Source organism: Callospermophilus lateralis, unplaced genomic scaffold (genome assembly GCF_048772815.1).
Source record: "Callospermophilus lateralis isolate mCalLat2 unplaced genomic scaffold, mCalLat2.hap1 Scaffold_43, whole genome shotgun sequence".
NCBI lineage: Eukaryota > Metazoa > Chordata > Mammalia > Rodentia > Sciuridae > Callospermophilus > Callospermophilus lateralis.
In genome coordinates this window covers 4,502,773-4,513,580 of record NW_027514380.1, presented here as the reverse complement: position 1 = coordinate 4,513,580, position 10,808 = coordinate 4,502,773, and the positions used below count along the sequence as shown (strand labels likewise).

General features: G+C 45.9%; 1 long non-coding RNA gene across 1 annotated transcript; it reads right to left on the bottom strand.

Moving 5' to 3' along the window:
- Positions 1–8,423: 8,423 nt before the first annotated feature.
- Positions 8,424–8,856, bottom strand: LOC143640652 (uncharacterized). Its single transcript, XR_013155062.1, has 3 exons — positions 8,770–8,856; positions 8,560–8,633; positions 8,424–8,469 (listed from the first exon to the last, which is right to left on the bottom strand). It is a non-coding gene; the product is annotated as an uncharacterized LOC143640652 (long non-coding RNA).
- Positions 8,857–10,808: the final 1,952 nt, after the last annotated feature.

Here is a 10,808-nt window from a genome sequence, read left to right as displayed (position 1 = left end):
CTTCCCTGGCTAAATTCCTTTTTCAGCTCTCAAAGTTAAGGCCACTTGGAATTTTGAAACCTGAAGATTTGACCACATATATTTATGCCTAAGTGCTCCTCAGTTGCCAAATATAGGGTTACAGTCCTAAACTCAGCTGGAAGAGGCTGTTTAGCATCCTCTGTTGCCATAGAGTTCGCCTAGCTCCTGCTGTCAATGCTTTCTCCAGTTCTCCCCTTGGGTCCCTGGAGAGCTCTTTGGAGAGAAGTTGGGGAGGGAAGTCTGGGGGCTGGGATGAGTGGTCTGGGGGGTGAAAATTGTTCTGTTGCCTCCAACTGTTGTTCTTCATCCTTTTCTCAATCTAGACATGGTAGGAACAGGAAAGCACAACTTCCCTGTGGCTGGTTGGGCTGGGCGGGCAAGGTGGTTAGGACATACCTGGATGAGAATAGGCCCTTTTTCATCTTTCAGGATTCCAAAGGGCCCTGGTGGTTGCACTCTATTCGGGACCATCCAAATTCTTCTGTTTGTTGAGGCCTTATCCCGGGTCAGTTCATTAATGTCCTTATTACAGTTCTAACTCGAAATAGGCAGATTCCTCATTTTTCATCCATGATCACACAGTCAGGTTCTTGAGCTTTTTTTTTTTTAAACAATGTTGGGGATGGACACCAGAGCCTGGCACATGCAAGGAAAGAGCTCTACCACTGAGATACACAGCCAGCCGCTACCATATGTCTTTCTATTGTATGTCAGACCCCTTCTATCCTGTTTCCCTATAGCAGAGTAACCTCCTATATGAAAATGGTTAGCTTTAGCTATAATCCCCTTATGACAGTGATGAAAAAGCATTAGGAAATGTTCATAGAAATTCTGGGAAAGAAGAGAATTTTTCTGCCTACCATATTTTGTCAAGATATATAGTAATATGTATAATAATGTAGTAGCTGAGCATGGTGGTGCATGCCTGTGATCCCAGCTACTTTGGGAGGCTGAAATAGAAGGATTACAAATTCAAGTCCAGCTTCACAGATTAGTGAGACCCTGTCTCAAAAAAAAAAAAGAAGAAGAAAAGAAAAAGAAAGAAAGAAAAAAGGTGGGGGTGGGGATGTAGCTTAGTTGTAAGGTGCTTGCCTTGCATGTGTAAGGCCCTAGGTTGCATCCCCAGTACCACACACACACATGAATATAAAAAGATAAACAGGGGCTGGGATTGTGGCTCAGAGGTAGAGTACTCACCTAGCATGTGTAAGGCACTGGGTTTGATCCTCAGCACCACAAAAAGTAAAACAAAGACATTGTGTCCACCTATAATTAAAAAATAAATATTAAAAAAGATAAACAGAGGGACTTGGGTTGTAGCTCAGTGGTGGAGTGCTTGCCTAGCATGTGTGAGGTACTAGGTTGGATCCTCAGCACCACATAAAAATAAATAAATAAAGGCATTGTGCCCATCTACAACTAAAAATTAAAAAAAAATTAAAAATTTAAAAAAAGATAAACAAATGCCAAGGGAAGGACAGGAAGGAAAAGTCTTACTAGTTGGCAGTGACATTCTTGCCATCACAATAAACAAACAAATAACCCATGGAGGTCTGTGGGAGGGGAAGACATCACAGGAACTTGTGGGGGGTGCAGAGGGGATAGCTCTCCTTACTTCGTGGGAACCAGCCCCTCGCCTAGTAGGTAGGTAGTTCCCATGTTGAGGCCTCAAGTCGGGAAGCCATCCCTGGAGCTCCAGTTTTATGAGCACATCCCAGCTCCTCAAGGGTGTAACTTTGCTTGTTAAAGGGAGAAATTATCCTTTTCCATACAGAAGGGAAAAAATAATGATTAACTTTATTTCAGTTTTTGGCCACATGAGGAATGCAAACAAGTCAATGCAAATCAAAGGAAAAATGACCACATTTCCCTCTTTCCTCCCAACAGAACAACTCCAAAGATCATGAGCAGGATTGGTGGGGATGTCCTGCTCCAGGGGAGTGGATCTCTTCTCTGGAATGATTTCACATACACTGGCTGGGACATATTTTGTATTTAAATTACTGCAAAATTATTGCAACATGAAATTTTCTCCTTTACCCATTCTTCTCAGGTACAGTGTTTGAGAAAACTTGTCTGTTCTCAATGCTTCTGCACAATATCTTTCTTTAAGGGAATTCTAGAAGGCCCCAGGCTGCCTCCCAGGGACAAGGCTAAGGCCCTGTTGGGTAGCTGGGAGGAAACATTTGTGGCAGCCACTACTCAGGAACTGGGGTTCTGCTGACTCTCACCTGCTTGCTGAGGTGGTTGAATGACCAAGTGCTGTCACAGCCCAAGGACAGGGCTGCAGGACCAAAAATGAGGGAGAAATGGGGGCAACTCTTCAGCTGGTTGTTCCCAGTAACTCATGGAGTGAGGGCTCAGGCCCATGACTGTCCAACATTGTGTTGGCAGTCAGCCCAGGAAGTGGGAGTCTTAGGCCCACACTCCTTGACCTGACCTTCCTTTTCCCCCAGATTTTCATGGGTTGGGTTAAGAACAATTTCTTTTATTTTCTTATGATGCTGGGGATGGAACCCAGGGCCTTGCGCCTGCTAGGCAAGTGCTTTACCACTGAGCTTCACCCGCAGCCCAGGATAAGAACAACTTGTCGAAAGCTGGAAACCTTCATTACTGGTGCTAGAAATGTTTTCAATCACAATATGAAGCTGTCATTCAGTGATCTGGCCCTGATAACATTTGTAAAAAATATTTTATTTTTCAAAAACATTTTTAAAAATAGTTAAATAAAATGAAATGCAGCTGGGAGGAAGATATTGGTTGTCAGCTGCTACTGCATCCTTTTTATTTTTTCCCAAGGAGAGAGACATGGCATCTGGACTGTTGGAGAGAGACCTGAAGAGAGGCTGGGAGCCCACACCTTCCATGTTTAAAAGGGCTCTCTCCTGCTTCTTTCATTGCCTGCTGGACCAATCACCTGTGTATACGAGACCCTCATTCCTTTGGCTCCTGCTCAGCACCCTCACGCTCTAACCTTTACCTGGAAAATCTCTTATCCTTGACAATGGCTTTGTGGAGGACGTCCCCATGGCATGTTCTGGAGCTGTTTTGCTGGGACAGCAGATCTGATGGAACTGGCTTCAGGGTCAGGGAGGGTGGAGGCCAATATAAATGTTCTGGAAGCATATAGCTTACTTATATTAACCTGATGAGTGTGTGAGAATAGACAGAGGATTTGGTCTAACACTTAAAATAAAAAATGAGTGCATAATTATGTTGGCTCACAAGATAGTTAGGAAATGACTTTGGGACTATCTGGTCAACACTCAGTTTACCTGGAGGTTTATGACCCCTTCTCCAAGATGCACACCAGTGACCAGTATGAGAGAGCTATGTGCATCTACACAGGCTTGACTCAAACCCTTTGAGCTATTATCCTCCCATGGATCCTGCAGATTGGTACAGTCCCACCTTAGAGAGAAAGAGAGGCATTGGCTAGTTTAAAGTGATGTGCCTAAGGATGAAATCAGGAGAAGCAGCAGGGTGAGGGTTACACATGAATGTTAACCCCACATTCACTGATGCACACTCCCTAATACTCTCTCTTGGCTGGGCAAGGACACCAACAACCTTGTTCTCATTTCACAGCAGCTGAACTTGTCAGCTCCACACCACTTATAAAGGACCTTCTCTCTAGTTTTGGAGTATACCATAACTGCCCACTATGGAGACCATTCAAAGCAAGCTGTAGTTTTGTCAGGCCCATTATTTATTTTTGCAGGGAGATCCTCAACTCAGATACTGCCTAGTTTTGAGGCCTGGGCCATCTCCATAGCTGGCCCACCCTTGGTTGAAACCAAAGGTTGAAATCCATACTTCAGAATCAGCTGTCCATTTTGATTCAGAAATCCTATGGGGGCCTGAAAAGCACACACACATCATGGAGACAGTCTCCTTCTCACACTGGTCTGGGTAGCAGATGGCTTGTTGGGCAGAGCAAGTGGCACATGTAACTTACCTACAATAGCTGAAATTCCAATTCCTTTTGAGCCCCACCTGTAAAAAGACCTTAAGAGTAGGAAATAAAAGGAGGAGCTGCCCCCAAATCACTACCTGGTGAAGCTTAGCTGTGTGACACTGTCTGGGAGCCTTAACAGAAGAGCTATGTGACTCTAGGCCCTGGTCTAACTGGCTCCCTGGCTTAGCAGGCCATGGAGGTTGGTTTCTTAGTCTTCACTTGATATTACCAGGGAGGATGATCTGAGTGGGTGACACGAAAGAGGGTATTCTTAAGAGGGCCAGTCTGGCCAGCTTATGAAGTGAAATGAGATGGCACATTCTCTCTTTTCCTCTCTTTTCCACTTTTGAATGTGATTCCTAGGAAGGGACTCTGAGAAGATTCGGGGTTCAGGTGAGGTTTTGGAACTATCAGCTCTGGCAGTTTGTTGGGAGGAGAGGGGGGGGACTTCTAAGGTTGCCCCAGTGGCCTACCTTAAACAAAATCGCCATTTCCTGCCATCAGGTGATGCCATCAATTGTCCTCAAATCCTGCTTTTGGGTGCTCTGGTCCAGAGAACCCCTCTGGAAACAATAGGTGACAGGGACCAGGTGCCCATCAACTCTACTTGGGCCATGATTATCTTTCCTGTCAGGAGTCGAAGGCCATCATATATTCCCACTTGAGCCGGTTATAAGATTTTATCCACTGGGGGTTCAATCCCCAGTACCACATACACAAACACACACACAAAATGTGTGTGTGTTTGTGCTTTTCTTTGTTCTTCATATTCTGCTTCGGGTTGTCACTTGAGACACTATCTGAGGCAAACACCCACATTAGGTAAAAATCTGCCCTTTATAACTGAGCCTCAGTAGCATCTTGTAGGAAAGCATATTATTTGAAATAGAGATTCTCAAAGTTTAAGCAATCCTAGGTTCCTGGCAGCCTTCCTTCCAGCTGACCAGGGAGCCCAGGGGCTTGAGATTTGTAGTCTTCAAGCTCAGATCATTCACATGTTTCAATATCCCCAAGTTCATTCAGTGCATAAAGTCCCAGAAGGGGTTGACATCACCTTTTGGCCTGGAATCATCCACAAGAGAACAAAAGGAAAAGTGCTGACCAGCTCTTTTCCCTCTGTGCTCTGAGAGTCCTCCAAGGCACCTTTCAGTGCCATTTACCCTATCTGTGATATATTGATCTGTCAGTGAATAGTAGTATCTCTGAGTTCATGATCATGGCTCCTTTCTAAGAAGTAAGGAAGCAGCAGAAAGGGACAGACCAGCAACAGGAACATGAAACTGAACTTTGCAGACTTGGAACCAGTTTGAGTCAGTCACTGCAATGGAAGGTGCAGCCAGAGCGTTCCAGCTACTCCAGAAGGAAAAGGGTCCTGGCCAGGACAATGGTGGGCATGGTAGGTAGGAGAGTAGGACAAAATCTTTTTGTTGTTATTTTATGGCATTGTTTTTGTTGTCATTTTCAGCATTGGAAATTGAACCCAAGAGCATTCTTCCACTAAGCTACAGTCCCAGCTCTATTTTTTTTTTTTTGGAGGGGGGGTACTAGAAATTGAGCCCAGGGTTGCTTAGCCTATGAGCCACATTCCCCAGCATCCCCAACCTGGCTTTTTTTTTTTAGTTGTAGATGGTCATAATACCTTTATTTATTATTTGTTTGTTTTTATGTGGTGCCCAGGATCAAACCAAGTGCCTCAAGCATGCTAGGCAAGCGCTCTACCACTGAGCCACAACCCCAGCCCCTCCCCAGCCTTTTTTAATGTTTTAATTTGAAACAGGGTCTCACTAAGTCCTTAGGGCCTTACCAAGTTGCTGAGGTTGGTCTTAAGTTTGTAATCATCCTGTCTCAGTCTCCAGAGTCACTGGGATTACAGGCGTGCTTTTTGATTTTGAAATAGTCTCACTTAGTTGCCCAAGCTGGCCTCAAATTTGCAATCCTCCTGCCTTAGCCTCCTGGGTAGCTGAGATTACAGGTGGATACATCCTCAGCTCTTTCTATTTTTTATTTTTTTAATCTTTATTTATTTATTTTAACTGGACACAACATCTTTATTTTATTTATTTGTTTTTATGTGGTGCTGAGGATCGAACCCAGGGCCTCGCACATGCTAAATGAATGCTCTACCACTGAGCTACAATCCCAGCCACTCTTTGGACCTTTGCCCCCAGCAGCCACTCTAAAGCTGATTTTGACCAGCAATGATAGACTATTCTTAACACTTTCAAAGGAGAAGAATTTTTTCAATGGAGCAGAAAGGAGGAAAGAGTTAAAACAAATTCACAAGTTGAGGGTGTAGCTCAGTGGTAGAGTATGCACTTAGCATGCACAAGGCCCTGGGTTCCATCCCCAGCACTGCCAAGAAAAAAAATGTTAAAAGGTGGTAATATCTGACCCACAAAGGGAAATGTACTGTTTTATGCGCAATAAAAGTTTTTAAAATAAAGTGTATTTCTTGAGTCATTTTAGTGTACTTGGCAATGAGCCAGGATACATTTTCATATCACTACCTGCCTTTCTAGATAGGTGATATCTGTGTGAATCTTATATCTAGTGTATATATGTGTGTATAGGGTTATTTAATGAATACAACTTGACCTTCTTAGTGGCTTGATGAGTTGTACACACCCGTTCTCTGGTTGAACCATGAAAAATGAACAGTTTGACTTGTAGAGCTAGTTACATGGTACTTATTAGCCCTTGCCACCTCAAGAAGATTCTAATTCAGGGGAGGGAAGACAGGGCTGGAGTTGCCTGTCGGTGAGAGACCAGCCTAAATGTTGATACTGGCAGCAGCACATGTTTTCCTGTCTGGCTGGACCTTCAGCTAGGCTGAGGGAATTCCTATCAGTCAGACAGATCACAGGAGCCACTGGACACCCTCTCAGCCAGCTAGAAGAGGGCTTATCCCCAAATCTTCTTTAACTTATGCGTGGAGGGACATAAACCCTGGCACCAAGATTGAGAAAACAATGGGTCTACAGAGCCAACATTCCAACAGCGAAAGACCGGCTGGCATCTTTGCCTTTCAGCATGGTTGCTGACAGTGCTGAAATGTATCCTTGACAAGTTAATGGTCCTGATGTTAAAGTCCAGTGCCACAGCAAGAGCAGGGTGCCGGTGGAGGAGGAGAGGGCTGGACACAGTTACAGGGGGACAGAAAAGCTGTGAGCAAGGACCCAGAGGGTCTCAAGCTGCTCCCTGATGCCAACCAGATCAGTAACACTATGAAGAAGGCTAATAAATAGATGCATATAACAAGCGTTCGGTCAGTTTTGATTCAGGCTGTGTAGGACTTAGCAGACCTCTGTTACCCCTACATGTAGGTGCCAGGTGATCAGTGTCTCTAGTAAAGATATAAAAATGAAGTTGCTTCTTTTCAAGTATTAAAAAAATAAGTTAATTGACAAAAAAGATCTGAAATGGCTGAGTGGCTGAGCATCTTGCCAGGTCCTCAGCTTCATTTCAATGTGCAAACACAGGAAAAAACACTAAGGAAGAAGGGAATCTCTTGCCCCACTGTGAAGCGCTGAATTGTGACAATGCCTGTCTGTCAATGGGGGGCTTGATGTGGAGGGTCCCCCCATCCCCAAAGTTAGTACTTTCCAGTGTCAAAATGGTTGTGAACTAAAAGCAAAGTGCAGCAATCCATGGGCTTCGGGCCTCAGCCAGAGAGAGGCCTGGGGCATTTGGCCACTCGGAGTCCAGTGTGTTGTGTGGGGGCTGGGGACAGACCCCTCTTGCATTCTCATAATTTGCATAATGAACTCAGATCCTGCCTATCCCTCAGCTTCCCCTGCAATGCTGGGGCGGTTACTGCCCTGACCGGTCATTGCCCCTCTCCCATACTCTATCCACATCTTGCTTGTGGGGTGTTTTTTTCTTTCTTTGGTGGTGCTTCAGGGAGCATGAAGAAGGCAGCTGCCCCATTCTGTGGGGTGCTCTCTGTAGTGGCGGTGTCTTTGAAGAGAAGGAGCAGCTCCCTTCTCTTACCAAACATGCTGGCGGAAGGAAGGGGCACCAGGCAACAGGTCCTCAGGGACTGTGCGGGGTTCCCCCACTGCATCGTACATCTCTTGCTCTGCTCCTCCTTCTTGAGTGGGAAGTCCAGGTGGGCCTCTTCTCAGGAGGTGGAGTCATCTCAGATAATCATCATCACCTGGGGTTTCACCATAGCACATGAGCATGTGGGTGACTGAATGCAAACTCCCAGGAAGTGCCAGGCTTCCTTGGACCTTAGATCCAGGTGGTTTGGGAGAACATAGCCAGGTGGATGCTGACATTCCAAGTAGTGTAATGGGCACAAACTCAGGACCAGTTCAGGCTGAAACCCTTTGACAGCATGGCCGCCTCCAGGTCCTTGTCCTCCTCTTTTTCCCGGAGCCGCTGCTTCTCCAGCAGGGCCACTAGAGAGTCTCTCTGCTCCACAACTTCCAACATCTCGTTCAGGATCTTCTTCTCCTCTGACAACTCCTCCTCAGTCTTCAGGTGATCTGAGGAGTAGCCAAAGTCACAAGGTGTGTGGCTTGGGAGGTGGAAGCCCATACCAGCCTTCCCCTGTGCATCTCCCCTCACCCACTTACCTTCCACTGCCATCCGCTCCCGCAGTTCCTGCTGTAGTCGGCTCTGCCGATCTTCCAGCTCTAACTCTCGGGCACTGAGATGGGGAAGGAGACAGAGACAATGACTTGGGGGGCAACTACTCACCCCACCAAGTTAGGATTGGTATATCTATGACAGACCCAGTGCCTATGTTTCCTCATGGATAGGCCCCCAAATCTCAGACTACTCACAAAATCATCAGCTCCGACTCATAGCGCACCATGGCATTTTTTTCTTGCACCAGCTTGAACCACTCTTGCATCAGCTTAGGGTCATCCTTTTTGCCCATGCCTGCCGAAAAAGACTGTGTGTCAGGCAGCAAGGGAGGGTATCTTGGTCTCCCCTGGCCCACAGGAATCATCACACTGGGGCAAATGTGCAAAGAGAGCGGAGCAAGATGCTGCCGGAACACTCCCAAGCCAGGTCCAAAGTTTGCCTACAGCCTTGGGGGTGGGGGTGGGGGGCAGATAATGATAGGCCCCTGCATTGTGCAGATCCCAGGGCCTAATGGAGCCTATGCTTTTTGTCTGTTCTGTTCAGTCCAGGCCCTGCCCTCATCCCTGCCAGTAATCCTGGCTGGTTGTGACTGTTCCCTCCTCATAGGCTTGTTGTTACTTTTTCTGCTTAGAAGCTTTCTTTTGTATGTCTTAAATTGCTTTGTTCTTCCTTCTTAATTTTTTTAATTCATTTAATATTTATTTGGCACTTGCTATGTTCTGGGTCTCCTTGGAGGAGAAAACCAGTCTAATAAAAATGGCAAATTTAAATTTATAAACTACACTTTACTCTTTCACCCTCATTTAACCTAGTTCTTTCCTAGGCTGTTGCTCTTCTCTGGGGCCACTAATATTGAGGCCTCATAATTGCTTTGTATCCTAATCAGAAAGACACCCTTTCTTCTTTTTTGTTTTGGTAACAGGGATTGAACCAGAGGTATTTAATCACTGAGCTACATCCCCAGCCCTTTTTATTTTGAGATGGGGTCTTGCTAAGTTGCTCAGGGCCTCACTAAATCACTGAGGCTGGCTTTGAACTTGTGATTCTCCTGCCTCAACCTCCCCAGATGCTGGGATTATAGGCATGTGCCATTATGCCTGCCAAGAAACCATTTCTTAACATGTGGCTGGACATACTTCTTGACAAACACTCTAGAAGGGACTGTGTGGTAGACACAGGGCATCCAGGATAGCTGTCAGCAGACCACCAGCAGACCCACACACCCTAGAGACTGAGGAAGGTGGCCACCCCCTGTTCTGATCCAGTCCCACCACCAGTTTTCGGGCCTGGTACCTGACTGCTGCCTCAGGCCAACCTGAACCAGCACAGGACTAGTCTCCATAAGGAACAACACAACCCTCTGGGCTTAACTGCAGTAGGAGGATACAGGAAGAACCTTACAAGGAATCACACCATCCAAGGAGGAAACAAACTCCTTTCCTTGGAGCATAAATCTGCTCATGGCCAAAGTTTGGTCCTGCCTAAGAGACAGACTATGTCAGTGGCTCTTTAATATTTTGGGGTTACAAACCATTTAAAGCATCTCATGAAAGCTAAGGACTTTTGCTAGAAAAATGCTTATATATATACATTATTATTATTATTTTGTGGTGTGTGGGATGAAACCCAGGACCTTAAGCATGCTAGGGAAGTGCTCTACCACTAAGTAGTGCACTCTACACTCCCATTACAGCATCAAACAATTTTAGACAGAATTTCAGGGTACTCAGGGGCTTTCTGAAGTATATCTATAGGTCTCAGGTTAAGAGGCACTGAACTGGGAAATCTCTCAAAGTACGCTCTATTTTCTGAGTTGCTTGGTTGGATGTCCCAGCACAGTGATTAGTGTTATAGCCCAGGAGTATGTACTATGTACATCCTCAGGTGGGTGGCTCTCAGATTTGCTCCTTACTCATTCTTGACCGCATTCTATCATCTGGCATTCTTGCACACTAATCAAAGACAAAGCTCTTGTGATGTTGTCTTCTTGACTCACATAAGGCCTAAGTCAGTCAACCAATGGCCCCACTCTAGAGAGGCAGAGATGCACTGCGTTCACACAAGCAGGAGTTAGTGTCTGCATTGTGCCCCAGTGAACATACAACTTTGCTCCTGAGGTGGCATGCTATCTCTGAGCTCTACTCTCAAGGATGGAAGCTCCCCACTTCACAACCCCTGGCCTGTGGAGCCTGTGACTGTGCAGTGCCGCATGTGTGTCTGGGGGCCTGAGCTC